General features: G+C 36.5%; 1 protein-coding gene and 1 pseudogene across 1 annotated transcript in view; both read left to right on the top strand.

Annotated features, from left to right (window-relative positions):
* Positions 1–19,725, top strand: part of KCNT2 (potassium sodium-activated channel subfamily T member 2) — a 486,995-nt gene that overhangs the window by 303,082 nt on the left and 164,188 nt on the right. The gene's annotated exons all lie outside the window — the stretch shown is intronic.
* On the top strand, positions 2,745–2,918 carry LOC142438121 (U4 spliceosomal RNA; annotated as a pseudogene).

Below are 19,725 nucleotides of genomic sequence, written 5' to 3'. Positions count from 1 at the left end.
ACAACTATTGTGTCAAGCTCATTTGTGCATTTGTTGCCATCATCATTCTCAAAATATTTCCTTTCTACTTGAGCCTTGGCATCAGTTCCTAATTTTCCCCTCCCTCCCCACTCATCTTTCCTTCATGAACCCTTGATAATTTACAAGGCATTATTAATTTGCCATATCTTACACTGTCCAACGTCTCCCTTTACCCACTTTTCTGTTGTCTGCCCTCCAGAGAGGAGGTTATATGTAGATCCTTATAATCGGTTCTCCCTTTCTACCCTACCTTTACTCCACCCTCCCAGTATCGCCACTCTCACCACTCATCCTGAGGGGTTCATCTGTCTTGGATTCCCTGTTTTTCCAGTTCCCATCTGTACCAGTGTACATCCTCCAGTTCAGCCAGGTTTATAAGGTAGCATTGGGATCATGATAATTGGTGGGGAGGAAGCATTTAAAACTAAAGGAAAGTTGTATGTTTTACCATTGCTACACTGCACCCTGACTGGCTCGTCTACTCTTCATAACCCTTTTATAAGGGGATGTCTAGTAGCCCACAAATGGCCTTTAGGGTCCCACTCCAGACTCCTCCTCATTCACAATGATGTGATTTTTATTCCTTGATGCTTGAGACCTGATTGCTTTGACACCTTGTGATCACACAGGCTGATGTGTTTCTTCCATTTGAACTTTGATGGTTCTGTGCTAGATGGTCAATTGTTTACCTTTAAGATTTTAAGACTTTGGAAGCTTTATCTTTTGATAGCCGGGCACCATCAGCTTTCTCCACCACGTTTGCTTATGCACCCATTTGTCTTTAGTGATCGTATTGGGGAGGTGGGCACACAATGATATGATTATTTGTTCTTCAATGCCTAATACCTGATTCCTTCCACAACTCATGATCACACAGGTTCCTGTGCTTCTACCATAGTGGGCTTTGTTGCTCCTGAGCTACATGGCTGCTTGATTATCTTAAAGCCGTTAAGACATTGTTATATACTTAGAAATAAAACCAAACTTTGTTTAATATGTTGGCAGTAAACTGTAATTCTTTGCCCATATTGGTAAACAGTGCCAGATCCTTTGTTTTAACTATTACAATAATTTCATGGAATTTATTTTGGAAATTGACCCCCAAAAAACTAAAATTAAAAAAGTCAAATGGAACAGCAACAACAACAAAAAGACGCCAGGTGCTTTATCTTTAGATAGCTGGGCACCATCAGCTTTCTCCACCACGTTTGTTTATGTACTGATTTGTCTTCAGGAATCATATCAGGAATGTGAGCATCATGGAATGCTAGTTTAATAGAACAAAGTTTTCTTGCATTGTGGGAGTACTTGAGTGGAGGCACAATGTCCATCTGCTACCTTAGTACTAAACCTATAAATATATGCACCTAGATTTATTTCCTCCTCATAATGAATAAATATATTTACATATGTACATGCCTGTATTCAGACCTCTATAAATGCCCTTTACCTCCTAGTTCTTTCCTCTATTTCCTTTTAATTTCCTTTTGTCCCACTATCATGCTCAGCCTTCATTTAGGTTTCAGCATTTCCCCTCAGTTACATTGCCTTTGCTCAAGTCCTACCAGGCCTCCTAAACCCTCCTCTCCACTGATTTTGGACCACTTGTTATTCCCTTTTCCCTGAGTTTGTTAACACCACTTCCTTTCCCCCACCTTCTCCTCTCCCATGTCCCCCGAGAAGCGTCAGTCCCATTGTTTTCTCCTCCAGAATGTTTGTCCAGGTATGTTCCCTTCTTGATTTGATACATTTTGGGGGGTTCAGACCACGCTGCTTCCCCACCATGTGATCCCAGAAATGTCCTCTATCGCAGTCGCTACAGTAAGGGGACAGCGTGTCACATGCTATGTCATTTGCCCAGTCCCCTCGGTGTCCCATTAACTCCCAGCAAGGACATCATCTTCTGAGCATTGTTTCCAGTCTTTGTGTGGAGACTTTTGGGTTCTCTATATTTAGGATCATATCATCTGCAAATAGCAAGAGTTTCACTTCCCCTTTGCCTATTTGTATTCCCTTGATGTTGTGATTGTTGTTGTAGTGCAAGGGCTCTAGCTAAGACTTTTAGCACAATGATGAATAAGAGTGGTGATAGGGAACATCCTTGTCTGGTCCATATTTTCAGCAAAAATATTTTTAGCTTTTCCCCATAGAGTGTGATGTTGGTTGTTGATTTTTCATATATACCTTTAATTATGATGAGGAATTTCCCATCTGTTCTTATTTTCTTTACTGTTTTGGTAAAAATTGGGTATTGGATATCATCAACTTTCTTTCCTATATATATTAATATAATAATGTGATTTTTATTTCTTGCTTTGTTTACATAGTGAATTATATTGACTTTTTTTTCAAATATTAAATCATCTCTGCATCCCTAGAATGAATCCCACTTGGCCATGGTGAACTTTTTTTTTAAAACTTGTTGGTTTCTATTGGCCAGAATTTTGCTGAGGGCTTAGCTGCCTACATTCATGATGGCTGTCTATCTATCAGTTTCTGACTTTGTGTGATCTTTGCCTGGCTTGGGTTTGAGAGTTATGCTGGCTTCAGGAAAGAGTTTGGGAGTTTTTATATTTTTCTATGTTCCTGAATAGTTGTATATTATTTGTTTCAGACACTCTGTAGAATTCTCCTGTGAAACCATCTGGTCCTGAGCTTGTCTTGGTGGGAATTTCTTAATGACATTCTTAAATTCTTTTTTTGTTAAGAATCTGCTGAGTTTTAGCTTTGCACAGTGACAATATCATAGCCAGTGAGGTTTATCCGAGCCGCAATTATTGCTAATTAAAAAAAGTATCTGCTGAGTTTTTCAATATATGTCCACATTAATTTGAGTGGGTGATGTGTTTCTTGACATCTGTGAATTTCTTCCAGATTTTTGTATTTGTTTGGATACAGGTTTTCATGTAGTGTGTTATTTTTCTTATTTTGTTTAGATGTCTTGTAATGTTGCCTATTTACTGTATTTTCCATGTATTTGCATATTTTCATTCCTTTTTCAAATTTTCCAGGGGTCTATTTTGTTAGTCCTTTCAAACAACTAGCTTCTTGTTGTGTTAACATTTTCTATACTTTTTTCATATCATTTATTTCTGCTTTGATACTTATTTAATTGGAGGTGGCCAGCATAACTCTGAAACCCAAGCCAGGCAAAGACCACACAAAGTCTGAAACAAATAGACTAATAGCCTTCATGAACATAGGTGATAAAGTCCTCAGCAAAATTCTGGCCAATAGAAACCAACATCAAATTTTTTAAAATCCTTCTTTAATTGGAGGGTGAGGTTCCTGTCTTTGTGCTATTCTTAAAGTTATTGTGTAATGGTGTTGATTTTAACGTGTGTGATTGTTGCCTCACATTGGTCTCTGGTGACTGCATTTGCTGTGGTCTCTGATTACTGCATTTGCTGATATGTTGTGTTTCATGTGTCTCAAGAAGGGTTTTTATTTCCTTCTGCACTTACTTTATTGCCCCATCATTTTTTAGTATTATGTTGTTTTATCCTCATGTGATTCTCTTTTGTTTTTTGAGTGTAAGTATTTATTGTATTGCAATTGTAATCAAAGCAACAAAAAGTCATACTTCTAGAAAGGCTAGAAGTAATCTTTTCTTGAGAAACCCATGTGACACAATGCTACAGCTGCACTTTAGTTACTTAATAGCAACAGTATCATTAGTCCCAGGCAGCAAAAGAGCTCTTGCCTCTGGCAGTCAGTGAGCTCCGAGCTCCGTACAAATCAACTCAGCAAAAAGCTTCTCAAAGTTTTTATGATCTCTTGCATATTTTTATGTTGTTTGTTCTTTTATATTGAATTTAATAGATTTGTCTTCAGACTTACTAATTCGGATTTCCATCTCTTCAGTTCTGTTTCTCTGTTCTTTTATAGTATTGTGCAATTCTGCTAATGTATAATTTGACTTTTTTATTTCTGTTTGGCATTTTCTCTTATGGCCTGCAGTGCAGTTTCTAGCGTTTCTATGTTTTTCACTTTTCCTCTCAGGGTCTTCTTAAATCTGTTGCATGAGTGCATCACTGTTTAAAAATAAAATTTCTGGTAATTTCATAGTCTGTTCAATTTCAGGCATTTCATTTAGGTTTGGTTATTTGTGTCTGTTTTTCATGTTTTTGCTTTTTTTTTTTTTTTTTTGGTATTTGTGTGTGTGAATCAATGTGAATCAATGTTTTCTGTTATTTCATTGACATATTGGTGTAGCTATTAGGAGTGTTAGGAAGGTGGGGTTATGTGAGAGTAGTTAACTCTGTTAGATGGTTCACTCAAGTGAAAGTAGATGTTTATATTAAATATCTGGGAGAGAGTGGTAGAGTAAATATTTGGATGAGATTAAAAAATGGAAGAAGAAGTGGTAGAGGAGGGGGAAAGAAAGTAAAAAGTAATTTAAAAAATGGAGGGATCCAGTAGTGGTAACTGGTAGGTTAAAAGAAAGGAAATTAGACCGAAATATTGCCTTGTTTTATAATGAGGGAGGAATGGCTAATAATATTTGATGGGAAAAATAATTGTAAGCATTTTGTCAACTTTTGGTTTTCTGAAGATGTAAAGGAAATAGGATGATTAGAGAGAAGAAAAGAAAGATAAAAAGACAAGTAAAAGGACTGTGAAATACAAGTTTAGATCTTGAAATTCAAAAAAGAAAGGGCAAGAGAAAAATATTAAAAATAAAAATAGAAAAAATAATACTAGATTATGAAGCAGAGAACATGTAATGTGTGTTTGTTTAGGCTCTAAGCTTTGACTGGTAGCTTTGACAAACAAAAAAGTTAATTGGAAGAAAAAAAGTAAAATAATATTTTTATTCTTGAATTTACGTATATAAATAGATGGGAAGCCTGCCTAAGTACGAATTATAAGAATAGTGAAAAACTTAGTTTTAAAGATGGAGAAGGCATAGGAATGATAGAACACAGAATAATAAGAATATCGACAAAAGAACAGCTGGGATCTATATCTTGTCCTCGGGGGATATTAGGACTGTTTGGAGCAGGAGTCTTTTGAGCAGTTGGGGACAGTGTATGTTAGTATTTTGTTTTACTACCTTGTGATCTTTGGGAATATCAATTTAGTGTTGAGATTAAGGCTAGGAGAATTAGTCTGGTAAGTCTAAGAGTCTTGTATTCTTATGATTTAGGTTAATCATCTTAAAGTTATAGACCTCTGATGGCTCAGTTCAGAGGAGATGGGTTTCACTCTCTGGATGATGGAGGTGACCAAGTGTAGGTTTGTGAATGGGGTCAATATCTGCCACCTATGTGGATGGTCTAGGAGGGAGGGATGCATGAAGCAAAAGCCTATCCAGAGTGCAACTTGCTTGTCTGAGAGGCTTGGGATGCTGACTGGGGCTGATGTCACAGGACAATTGTAAGTAGCTAGGCCTCTCCACTTTGTCAGCAGGGAGTATTTTCTGGACCCTGAGGCATTCAGTCTTTGTTTCCTGCCCATACTCCCTACCCGTGCTTTGTAAAACTGATGCTACATTTTCTAATTGTATTGCTATTCTAATACCTTGCTAATGACACTGGTGTGTGTTATCTACTAACCAAAGAAGAAAAAGAGGAAGGAAAAACAAAAAAAGCCTGTGAATGGCAATGCCCTTACTGAGCTGTGCCTTGGGAAGGGATATTAGTTATTCAGAGTAGGGATGGAGCTCCCTCTGATTGTCTGGAAAGTTGGTTTATTCACTATTTGTGCCTGCTCTAGGATGCCCAGAAGAGTTATCCCAATGGTAGGCTGCGTTATCCCTGCTATTGAGGAGATAGGACTGTGAAGGTATCAGACCAGAGATCCCTTGGTTTGGGCCAAGAGTCCAGGTTAGTTGTGCTTACATCAATCACTGGCTGGTCATGTAGAGCTATGTCTTGAAGCTCACCCTAGCTAGCTCCTGGATTCGGAAAAGTCATTCAGGAGAGCTGATGACAAAGGTGGGTTTATTGGCAGTGTTTCTACTCTTTTATGGTTATAAATTTGTTTCTGCCTATCTGTATACTCAGAATCTTTTGGTCTGGACATGTAGGCTATTCCTCTGCATGGGCCCTTTGCTCTGGTCTCTGCAGAATCCCCCCCTGTGTGCTACATGGTTGCCATCTTCCTTCTGTCCATGTCCTTTTCTTTACAAAGCTTTTGCACTCAATGATCGACCAAACACACTGTAATCACCTACTGGTCTCTGTTTTTAAACAAAAAATACAAACTATAACATGAGTTCTCTTCCAAAATCTTATTTTATCACTATTCTAATAAGCAGATTGGAATAAGTGGGTTATTTAAAAATTCTATCTTACTAGCTTCTCTAAATACTCCTCATTATGATACCTGTTAAAATTCCTTTATAAGAAATTCCTTTATAAGAGTGTCTATTTTTTTAAAGCTGAATGTGTAATCTACTAGGCAAGCTGTTATTCTGTTATTAAAAGTTGAAAATCCCCTTGTTTCATTAAAATGTCATGACAGCAATGATATATGAGACTCTTAAACCAATATACTTTATTTTTAATCTCAGCATGAAAATTTTAAAAATACTTGACTTTACCTTTCAAAAGACAGAGTATAAATCTTGGCTTATGTGGGAGATGGTTAATATAATCATCCCCAAACAAAAATGTTCCTTCCACTCCTTATCCGTTCTCCCATTACAATGTAACATTTCAGCTCTTTCCAGGAAGATAGACAATTTTGTTTAGACTCTTTACATGGACTAGCCCTGTATCTTACTTTAACTGTTATAAAATCTAACTCCTTGTCATGTACTCCATCTCATCTCATAGTGTTTCTATAGGAAGGGTCGAACACTCCTGTGAGTTCTTGAAACTGTAACTTTTTATGAGAGTGAGAAGGCTGTGTTTCTCCCACAGAACAGAGCTGCTGATTTTTCAGTTAGTATCTCCCAATACATAACCCATTAAATCTCCATGTGTCAAGATATAATGCACAACCTATGAAGCAAAGCATGTAATGGCCACACGACTTTCTTTTTATTGGAACACTGCGCTGAGACTGCATGTCAAGAAGTGTGGTTGAGCTTCCCTAATAAGAAAAGTTCACATGGAAAGTGATGTCGATCCATCCCAAACATCCTAGTAAATCCAACAGTCAGTGTACCTACCAGCCCAATTACAGGCCATCCAATAGTGAAGCAACACGCTCTACCAGCGGTATGATCATGGAAGAAGCACACCAGTCGGTATGATGATAAGGTGTCATCGGGACTGGGTAACAGGCATCAGAAGATTCATAGTAAACAACGACAACAAGAAAAACCACGTCGTTGAGAAGAGGGGGTTCAGAGCTGAGACCAAAAGCCCATATGTAGACAATGGAATGTACCCCCAAAGAAGGGTTGAGTCAATCAGGGTGCAGTAGAGCACAGATGGATCACATAATATCCCCTGGTCTTCTCTTAAGGCTTCCACACCCCCGACTGTCATGGCCCCAGTGCTGCTTCCCACTCTTCTCAAGGTGTTCTTGAGGTGGATTTTTCTCTTTTCACTGTCTAGCTGTAGTACTTAAGCTTGACTTTGTCTTCTAAATCTACCTTTTGAAAATTTCTGTTTAACTTTTTTGCTTCATCATTTCTTTCATTTATTTTAGCTATTCTACCTTCATGAGTATGTTCCAGAATCTCCTATATTCATTATTTTATGTTTCCTATATTTATTATGTTATTTTTCTTTCTTCTTTTGTGATGTTCTTTAGGATGTTTCCCACGCACCTCATCTAGTAGACACAAAATTGTGTTTTGGCTATCGTGGAGTTGTTTTCACTTTTCTTTAGCTTCAGCTTGACCTCTTTTTAAAGCAACAGTTTTATTTATCATATCATAATATTCAGTGGTTAAATCATATTAATAAAAGCTGTGCAATCATTTCCAAAATCAGTTTTAGAACATTTGCATCCTTTTTGTACCCATTGTCATCAGCTCACCATCTCCCTCCACCCTTCTCTGCCATACTCCTCAAGAAGCTATCGATGCAGTGACTGTCTCTATAGCTGTAGTCATCTTGGATTTCATACGCAGAAAATCAAAGCTGAACAAGAACACTGCACTCTTCATGTAGGCAAGGCGATTCACATCCCTTCTCTGTGGTCAGAGGGGACTCACTGGCAGCCTGAACTTTTGACAGAGAATATTGAAATTCAATGTTATCTTTTCCCACAGTCAGTTTGATTCCTGTGTATTCTACGTTGCCAGATGCATGTGTATAGGTATGCATATATTGTTGTTGAAAAAGTATCTGCCATGCGAACGACATTGATCTTGCAACATGTGATCTTGATCATCTTTTCTATTTCCCTAGACAATATTTTCTAAATACTGACCCTTCCTAGTTCCCAACTTCTGCATTCTAATCACTAGTAATTGTGAATGTTTCTTTGAAAAATATAATTTCATTTTAAAAATGTGTCATTTAAAGTTTCATTGGCACATAATCCATGTATAATGCAATTCAGTAGCTCAGTAATATCAAGAAGAGTTGTACAGTCATCACCACAATCTATTTTAGAACATTTTCTTCTTTCTTGTAATCATTGTTATTAGCTCCCCATTCCTCCCAACTGCCCATGCAGTACCCCCAAGAAATCATTTTTCCAGTTACTGTCTCTATAGATTTCATATACACAAAAAATAACAGCAATAATAAAGTAAAGCAGAAAATAGCCTCTGTTGAAGAAAGAAAATATTAAAGACCAGAACAATTGTAAAATGAATCAAAAGGGAGATAAAATGATATGGTGTTAAATTTTAACCAAACTTCATTTGCAAAAATCCACTCTCCAAGGTCCTATGCATGACAATTCATCGTCCTGTTCTGTGGTCAGAGGGAATTCACCAGAGGATTACACCATATTTTTCCTCTTAACTTTTAAAAAATTTAAACTGAAACAACTTTGAAATGGTTCAAAAGGAGGTTGAAGGATAAGGTATACCTTTTTAACCTACCTATATCAGCCATAATAGACTTTGCAGTGCTCTTTGGTGATAGCAGGCTATTTACATCCTTAGACGCTGAGCAGAGGGGTTTCACTAGAGACTTATTCTGTGCATGGACCCTGCAAATGGATTTTGGAATTCCACTGTCACCTATGATCTTCTGCCAACCAAGTGTTCACAGTTTAAGCTCTGATAATTTCCATCCTTCTTATTTGGATTATATTATTTATAATATTTGGGTCACACAAGCTGGTGTGCTTCTTTTATGTAGACTTAGTTGACACCTCCATGAATGACACTTGATTGCACATTTGATTAACTGAAGAACTTGGTAGAATTCTTCATTTTCTTCATCATTAGCTTTAGTGATTGGTGGGTAAATCTAAATAGTGTATAAATAGGTTATGTGGTTTATAGTTTATAAATATTTAAATTTCTGTATAAATCCATGTACAAATGAGATATTATTCTGTATAAATTCATATAGTATAATAGCTGTATTAGCTGGCTATTGTAAGTGTATTATACTATTAATGACACCATTGCACTTTAAAATACATGTTGGAATGATCTTTTTGAAGGTAAATGTGGCACCATTCCCCTTGGATTTGCCTTGCCCAGTATCATAAATCATATGGTTTTCTGATTCAAAGTTCATTTCATTTCACTAATGCCTAGTATGTTTATCTTTATTTATTTCATTTTATATTGGAAAATTTCCAATTTTTTTAGATTCATACTGGAAGCATTCCAAGTTTGGCAGCTTAAAAATTTGTTTTGTGTGTGTCTCTTGAAGCAAATGCAGGTCCCACAAATTTTACACTACTCTTGTCATTTAGGCTCAATCTACTTTGAGGGGAGCCCTGGTGGTGTAGTGGTTAATTGATGTGCTGAAACTGCAAGGTCAGCAGTTCAAAACTTTCTACTACCGTAAGTGTTACAGTCTTGGAAATCCACAATGGCAGTTCTACCCAGCCCTACAAGGTCACTATGAGTTGGAATGAATTTGACGGCAATACATTTGGTTTGGGTTCTACTTTGAGGAAGCAGCTCTTTCCAGTTGTATTTTGAGTGCCTTCCAACATGCGTGGGTCATCTTTTGGCGCTATGTCAGATAGTGTTCAGCTTTTACTCACCAGAATTTTTCAATGACTAATTTTTCAGAAATGGATTGCCTATTCCTTCTTCTTAGTCTGTTATTATTATGGAACATCCCCTGAAATCTATTTGACATGAGTGATGCAGCTGGTACTTGAAATGCCACTAGCATAGCTGCTAATGTCACAGCAGCACACAAGTCAGCACAGCACGACAATCGGATAGGAGAGTAGCGTCATATATACCTTCACCTAGGTTATGCCTATATATGTTTCCTCTAGTCATATTTGGTTATCACTTGTGATGTTGCCAAAGTATTTGTGGTATTTCTTTAACACAAGCATCTTTTCCTTTTGTGTGTTTCTTAGTGACATTATTTATTTTAGTCAAGCTGTGTTATTATCTTTATGTCTGGTAAAAAATACTGGAATGTATCCATAATGCTTTAATAATTACCGATAGACCTCCATAAAGTATACTATAAGCAAACGCATACTTTTTAGAGAATGAAAAATCGACTATTTTCCTACCTCTTTTCATGGGACTGACCTATCATTGATATAAAAACTCATTAAATATAATATGAGAAATATCATTTGGAGACCGATTTGATTGATAAATATACAGTAGTTGAGAAATTATTTGCAATATATTTGCCAAAAGGCAAGTATTTTATTTACAAGATTATGTAGCATTATAGCATTGAAATTATTTCAGACTTAGCTTATCCTTTTGAAGATGGATGCAGAAAAAGCAATTAAGAGAACGTTTAACATTCTTTCACAATAACAAATCAAAACCCAACAAACATAAGCTATGGAAGAGCTAGGAATAAAGTATAATTTGTTCCCAAAGTAAGTTATTTACAAAATAACCTAGAAAAATCCTGCTAAATATTCACATATTAATGTTTATGCTTAAATATAGGCACAAAAATGGTGCCTATCAAAAGTGGGGTTTTTTAATGCAGTATTTTCCTAAAATCCTTAAGAATGCAATAAGAATAATGAATACATTTGAAGAATAATCACCATAATATGAGAATTTAAATGGCCATTATCCACATATTATATTGTTCATCATAGATATATCAATGAAATTGTTTATTTATTTAGTTATATTTCTTTATATTTTCTTTTGAGTCTCATCCATTTATATGATTTTCACAACCAGGTCCGCCATCAATATTCACTTTGAGTTTTAGTCTTGCAGTTACAATTGCAAAGCCATTATTTAGTATTAGGATTGTAATAAGCCAAAAAGATACAAAAACAACAGCCACCTTCTAGTTACTTCTGACTCATCACCACCTCTGGTGTTGAAGAGTAGAACTTTGCTGCATAGTATTTTAATGGTTATTGGGGGTTGGAAGCAGATTAGCAGGCTTTTCTTCTAGGGCCCCTATGGGTGGCTTCGATGCACCAACTTGTTAGCATCTGCTAGGTGCATTTGCACCACCCAGTCACTCCCCCAAATAGCCATCCCAAAGTGACATTTCTAAAACTAGTTACTTAGGATTTTTTTATCCTGAATCTATTTACCTCCCTGTCCTCCTTGAACCATCTATATTTAAAACTTAAGGGGGGGGGGGAATCTGAGTCACTGTTTTATCCTCTGCATAGAATTTATCAAAGCCTGGATACCTGCTGGTACTGTGGACTGAGTGGTGGGTTGCTAACCATAAGACTGACAATTCAAAACCACTAGGCATTCCTTGGGAGAAAGAAGAGGCTTTCTGTTCCAGTAACGATTTAGTCTTGAGAACCCACAGGGGCAGTTCTACTCTTTTCTATAGGGTAAGTTGGAATTGACTTGATGGCAGTGAATTTGGGGTGTTTTGGGGGCTAGGGGGTGGGAGAGGAGTAGATAACATTCCCTGAATATTTTAGCCTTACCTATTGCCATGACTTAGTCATTGCCATGATCATTTTTTAACATGGGCATCATTTTTAACATAATTTTAACATGGACATTTTAACATGGATATTCATTAACTTATCTATTTTCACTTTTTTCTTGCTATTCATAAATTGTATAAGCTGAGTCTTACTCTTCACAGTCCCTGGGACATTTTCAACCATGATGGCTGTTTATGTACTATAGCAGAAACCTGTCTTATCTTTATGTTCCCAAGGTGGGTTCAAACTCATTGGTTTCCACTTTTTCATAGACAGATACTGATATTCTAATACAATCTTATTATTAATTCTGAATATCTCATTGATTTAAGTTGTTGTTGAGAATAAAAATGGAAAAATATACTCCACTTCAACGATTTCCCATGTACCATCTTATGGCATTGACAGCATTCCTTTAGTTGTACAACAATTTCTAGCCTCCTTTTCAGAGTTGTCCCTCCATTAATGTAATTTCACTGTCCCCTAATATTCTTCTCATCTCCAAGTGGCTCTAGTCAGTTTCCTCCCATTTGGCTAGTTCTTAAAAGAGCAGAATGCTTAAGAAAGACATTTGTACTAGTTAAGCTCAATGGTCTAAATTTTGAAGTTTCCCTCAAACAATAGTTACAAGGATTTATTCAGCTTTCATGGAGTCAGAGTTTCCCACAGCCTCCCATCTTCCTCAATTTCATTATTTCTCAAGGATTTGTTTCTTGTGGGTTTGTTTTTGTCATTTTTCATAGTTCAAAATCAAAAATTCATTAGTTTTGGTAACTGTAAATCTATTTGCCAGTGAGAAATAGTTTTAGTGTTATATGGATATACTCAGCTGCTTCTGAAAGAAATTTGCTATGTCCTTCTTAATCAGACTAAGCTTCTCAGAATTCAATGGGAGATGAATTTGTGTAAGAACAGTAAGTGAATTGCTAACTTTAGGTTAACACTTTATTCTTACCACACTCAAGTAAAAGCTTGTGTCAACCATGAGTGATCAGTTACCTTTGCTTCTTCATTTAATATTTTTCATTCTATGTCCTCTAAAAATTGTCAGCTTAATTTTAGCAGATAAAAAAATATATAAATCAAATTTGTGAAAAATTTCCCCCTAAGTACAATTATGAAAGGAAAAGCCTCTTTAAGTAAAAGCGAATTCTCTACAAAATTTGAATTTCATGCTTTAATTATGATATTTCATGCATCATAATGAGAATTACAGTTCATGAATGAAAAGAATCATATCCCAATAGTAAAATGTTGATTTAATGAAATATGTTCTACTTTCCAAATAAAACACGCCCAGAAGAATGAATCTTTATCCTAGAACTGTAGGAGTTTGCTCTTCTGGGAAATAGAAAAAAATTTCAATTGCAATAAGATGTTAAAAATACAGAGAAAAGTAAATGCATTTTATACAGTATTGCAGATAATAGTGTTTAAGGGTCTATCTTTGTTATAGTGAATACTCATTGAATACTGTTATGGAAATAATGCATGTGGGGACACACACACACACACACATCATTACTTAGAGAAAAGGCTAGACTTGGACAACTGATTAGACCAATAAATGAAGGTCTTGTCTCAACTTAGCCACCATCTATATATTACAAAAGTACCAGACATCCCGATGCATCGTTGTTCCCACCCAACAAAGAAAAGAGATCGAAACAATATTTCCAAGTGACATAAATATGGTAAATTGTCATGACTCTTTCAAAATAACATATGTATGCTTAAGGTTTCAATTTTATCAAGTGGAGAGTGTCAGTTTTTCATGCTGAATAATTTTCTTTCTCATATCACAAACACATTGATGAAGTTTTAATCTATAGCATCATTAAGAACATAAAACTTTATATTTCTGTATTCTTAATAAATCAACAAATTCTCCAACATTCTTAATTTTTAGATGAAAATATTTCCAGTTGCACTTTTATCTTTATGGTGGTGATTGAGATAAAGCATTTAATATAGGCTATATCTCAAACCAGCACTATTTGCAAAGTCGTTGGTGCTTTGACTCTGTTTCTGTTCATTTTTAATTTGAACAGAAATATCGAACACAGAGTATAAAACAGTCATATAGTGAAAACCTGTATTCCTTCCAGATAGAGGAAACAATTATTTAATGCACACCTATACACACTCTTTCAAGCAAACACATTCATACTCACATATACACACTTTTACTTCTGAATATCAAGCCATGCCAGCTTTCCTCTCTGTGTTTCCTCCATTAATTTTCGTGTCATTGTATAGACTTAGTTTCATGGTTTCTGAAAACTGAAGTAGAATATTTCTTCTTCTGACTCAGGAACCTAGCAGATATATAGGATATTTTAGATTTGTGATCTACAGTCTAAATGTGATACTTTCACTCAATAGTATATGAAAAAGATCAGGATGTTCCATTTCATTTTCACTCACTCATTCAATACACTTTACTAAGCTACCTGGGAGCAATATATTGCTTTGGGAACTAGTGACACAGTGAAGGAAAAGAATGTGTCTATTGCAAGTATAAATTTTCTAATTTTTGTTACCACACTATTTTTAGTAACCAATGAGCCAAAATCCCTTTATTAGACCTTTCAACAATAGTAGTCAAATGAGCCTCTTTCTACATAAAGCATGAATTATAAACCTCAAGCTCTCCAACTCTTGCCTCTCATATATAAATTTATTATTTTAATTATAGTCTAAGCTCACTGAATTTGATTGTGCTTGATGAATTTAGCCAATCTTTTGATTTTTTAGAAACTCGTAGGTTTTCATGACAATGGCAATATGTGATCCCATTTCTGTTGTAATTGCTATTTTATCGAACCTCTTAAAATTAAGTTCTATACATTCAAACACCTAGAACATAATGGTAGGATGGCTATTTGAAGGAAGAGAATAATTATTAAACTGGAATATTGATTCAACATATCATTACCTCAAATACTGTATGGGAACGTCTTACTTTATGTGTATATGCACAGCCGTGTGTGTGTGTGTGTGTGTGTGTGTGTGTGTTTGATTTTTGAATTCTGGTTATGCATTGGTAGGGAAGTGGAATTTTACTAGGGAACAAATGAGAGACTAATGAAAGTTTCATTAAATCAACATATACAAGTTCAGCTAGAGTTAACTTTAGCTCAAATGTAGAATGCAGTGGAGAAGAAGGACAAAGAGGAACTGATAGAGGAGATAATTCAGTAAACTATGATCGCTGTTCAGGTGAGAGATGCTGAGAAATTGCACCAGAGAAGTGATAATGGAAATGAAGGGTGAGAACAATTTAGAAATATTTCAGTAGTACTTTGAAAGACTTATTAATAAATTGACTATGGTAACCAATGTAGAGAGTGAATCACTCTATTATAATATTTTAACTTTATTTTTATTTTCTTTATACATTTATTTGATGTGAATTTTTTCCGGCAGTTAAAATAAGTGATTTTTAGTTACTTCACTGTCTTCTGGACTTAGAGTTTGTTTAAGTTCGTTGTATCTGCCATGGTAAATGCTGTAGCATACTTGGTAGTAAAAGTTTTCTAAAGCTAAAAGAAACCACTGTGATTTTAAATATGAGTGCTATAATTAAGCACATATAGGCAAAGTTCTCTGAGGGGTGGATAATCATCATTTGGCATAGTCTGACAAGACTAGATGCCACCCTGGAAAGAAAAAAGAAAACACCTGATGCACACCTTTCCTGATTTTAAGCCATGCAAGGCTCTCTTATGCTTTTCACACAAGTGTCTCTTGATCATGTATAGATTCCACATGAGCACATTTCGGTGTTCTGGAATTCCCATTCTTCTCAAGACTAGCCCTAATTTGTTATTGTCCACAGAGTTGAATATCTCCGCATAATCAATTAAGCACAAGTAACCTTTCTGGTATTCTGTACTTTCAGCCAAGATCCATCTGACATTCGTAGTGATATTCCTTGTTCTATAGCTTCTTCTGAAACAAGCTTGGATTTTTGGCAACTCCCTGTCAATGGACTGTTGAAACCGTTGTTGGATAATCTTGAGTGAAATGTTACTTGCATGTGATATTCGTGATAGTGTTCTATAATTTGAACATCCTTTTGGGTCACCTTTCTGTTGGATGGGCATACATATGGATATCTTCCAGTCATTTGACAAATCAACTCTCTTCCTAATTTCCTGGACTAGATGAGGGAGAGCTTCCAGTGCTTCATCATCTTGTTGAAGCCTTTCAACCGATATTCCATGAATCCCTAGTGCCTTCTGTTTGGCTAATGCTTTCAATCAAGCCTGGACTTCTTCCTTCAGTTCTATTGGTTCTTGCTCTTACACTACCTATTCAAATCGTGGAATGTTGAGTAGGAATTTTTGGTATAGTAGCTCCATGTAATCTTTCCTGATCTGATGCTTCTTGCATTGTTTGATATTTTGCCCATAGAATCTTTCAATATTACAACCCATGGTTTGAATATTTTCTTTTGTTCTTTCTTTTTACAGTGTGCTGATGGTATTCTTTGTTTGTTTGTTTGTTTTCTAACTCTAGGTCTTTGTGCATTTCATTATCATATTTGTCTTTGTCTTCTCAAGCTACCCTTTGAAACGTTCTGTTCTTTGAATCCATCATTTCTTCCATTTTCCTTAAGTACTTGGTGACTAAGAGGAGGATTCAATGGCTATTCTGTCATCCACACTGATTTTCCTTTTTTCCTGTCTTTTAAATATACTTTTGCTTTTTTCATGTATGATGTTCTTGATGTCCTCCCACATCTGATTAGGTCTTCTGTTATGAGTGTTCAAGGCATCAAATCTGTTCTTGAGAGGTTTTTGAAATTCAAGTGGTATTTCTTCAAGGTTGTATTTTGGTGCTCGTGTACTTGGCTCTACTTCAACCTGACTTTACGTGTGGACAATTGAGAGTCTGTTCCACCGTCGGTCCCTGACTGTTTATAGCTGCTGACGTTGAACTTCTCCATCTTCTCTTCCCATGTATGTAGTCAATTTGATGTTTCTGTCTTCCATCTAAAGATTCAACATCCTTTCGTGCTGTTGAAAATGGGGTTTGTGATGAATAAATCTTTGGTCTTGTGAAATTCTATGTTTCATTGCTATCATCAAGATCTCATTTTCATACTATTGTTCTTTCCTTTTAGCTTCCAACTTTTGGTGATCTACTTCCATCACATTAAACCAAGCAAACAAACAAAAGCACCCACAGCCTTTGCAAATCTTAGGATTGTAGTTCTGCTCTGACACACTTGGGGTCACAACGAATCAGAGCTGGTCTGATTCAAACCAGTTAATCTTTTTCATCTGATTTTTTAATCAGATGCCCATTTTCTGGTTCAATTACAATGATTTCCTGAGAATTGGGGTGAAAAAGGCATGCTATTGAGATAACTTTCTTACCTTATCATTAGCTGAAAAACCTTAAAACTTTTTATACAAATTAAAGCTCACAATACTGAATCGCAATCCCATGCCCTTTCATTTTACTCACGTTGTCACTCCAGTACGGCAGTATTATTCAATGAGGGGTCTGAAGACTAGTTTCAACCCACTACATTTCCCCCTGGCCACCAGGAGATAGGTGCCACCAGTAAGCATATACATGTCAACCCTTCGTTAGCAATGTCATTACCACGTCATCAAAGTGCATAATTAGTGAATTGCTCTTTAAGATAGGAAAGATACTAATTTGGGTCTGGTACGTCGCAGGAGCTGTGTAAAATTCCACAGAGTCGGCCTGTGCCTGCCCTAAAATAAATGAAACTTGACCTCTCACGAGATACAGCTCAAGAAGCATCAGCCTCGTGCTTCTTCCCTCCAGGTGCTCCTTGGGCCTCAGTCCCCTCTTATTTCTTTGCCTTCTTTAAACAGCATGGACTTCGTCTCATCATAATTTCAGTCAACCCCGTGTTAAGTGTGCCCTTGGTTTTTATGATTTTTATCACTCCTGATAGAAAATAACCACATACATTTTTAAGTACTACAAAAATGGGGTGTGGGGGGAATGAAACCACTTTTTCAGGCTTCTTTCATGGACTGCCAGTGGAGCAATTAAATAAGTGGCTCTTAGCCAAAAGGCAGCTGGTTTGAACTCCCCAACCCAGGAGGAAGACGTGGCAGCCTGATTCCATAGAGATTTACGTTCTGGGGAACCCTAAGGAGCAGTTCTGCTCCAGTCTATAGAGCATGACTGTGAGTCAGAGCTGGTTTGAGAGCCATGGGCTTGTTTCATCTTTGATTTCTGCTGGAAATAAGGCAAGCCAAGACACAGAAGGTGAGGTTCGTGTTCCCATGTCTTGGGTGCAAGCATCCACAGATGCCCTCACCATTGTGGATGTGATTTTGTCAAATGCTTCTCTTACTTGGCAGTTACAATTTTAAACTTCATATTGTCTCATCATTTCCCAAGAAACTAGAAGTCAAAAATGAAAATTGCTTCAAATGATTTCTACCATATTCCCTCCTTAAATGTAAAATGTCTTTGCTATTTAATTTTTGTCAACATTTCTATCCATAACCTCTACCAGTGTCCTCTAAGAAAATTGTTGGGTACTGTGGAGAAGCTTGTGACTTCTGGTGGCTCTATATCTGATAGAGTAAAACAGCTCATTGAGTTTCCCAAGCTGTAGTCTTTTGGGATTGGAACATGAAGTGTTTCCTCCCATGGTACAGTTTGTGGGTTTAAACTTATAACTTTTTGTTAGCAGCCAAATACTTAACCATTGTACCACCAGTGCCTTCTAAATAAAATTAGCTCTGAGCAATTTTTTAATCTTTCAACAAACTTGTTTTTCTTAAACCTCAATTTAAATGTCACTTACTGATGTTTTCTTGATTTCTCCCAGGTGAGGGCAAATTTCCTTCTGTATAATGTTTCATACCTTATACCGGTATTTATTTTCTTGGTAACATTGCTAAGTTACTATAAATACTTGTCACAGAGATAATTAGAAATCTTTTTCATCAGTTACTCAAACATTTTAGTGCAGTTGTAATATATCATAGTGACTTTATTTGTTTTGTTTGTGTGATTGAAGAGGAAGAATACTGTTTTGAATGCAAACTTGCCTACATTTCCCTACCTTTCCCCCCTTTAATTGCTAGAAATTTGAGAGATCAATGGTTGCATTTTCTCAGGTTTCTCTTCAGTTTGGTGGGAGTTCCAGCAATGTGTATGTCTGGCAGCAAGTGGAAGTTTTAAAATGGATTTAGGAAGGGAAAAGTCACTAGAACGTATCACCTAATTTAATGTCCTGGGTTGATCACACTTTAGAATTCTCTAGGTCTTTCAGAGTTGTTTGTAGGTGGGGTACAGTGAAATTATTTGGTATGATTCCTCGACCCATAGTCTTGTAACTCACAAACAAATGACTGGATGAGATCTTGAAAATAAGATGTAGAGAACTCTAACTCAGGGATTTGTGAATTTTGCTTGGTAAAAATGTAGGCTAGCCCAGAAGTAGGAAGTGAATTCCTTGACCATCAAGAAAGAAAAGCTGCCAGTGGGCATCTGCGAGATGCTTGCCTGAAGTGGTAGAGGCACCAGAGGCTGAAGAATCTGCACCACGACCCAGAGCAGGGAGCAACCTAGAGGTTAGCAGGCAAACCTGTGAGGCAGAGTCAAGAGACAGTGCTTCGGGCTTCCCGGCCCCCAGAGCAAGTAAAGCTGAGTGCCTTTGGACAGGAGGCTGGCTTGTAGAGTGTGGTGCCCTTTGCACATTTCTCAAGAGTAAAGGAGCTTTATAACATTTGCCTGAACAAGACAGTGACCAAG

This window comes from Tenrec ecaudatus, chromosome 1 (genome assembly GCF_050624435.1).
Source record: "Tenrec ecaudatus isolate mTenEca1 chromosome 1, mTenEca1.hap1, whole genome shotgun sequence".
Lineage (NCBI taxonomy): Eukaryota > Metazoa > Chordata > Mammalia > Afrosoricida > Tenrecidae > Tenrec > Tenrec ecaudatus.
Note: the sequence above shows the minus strand (reverse complement) of the source record. Positions and strands in the feature narration are given on the sequence as shown.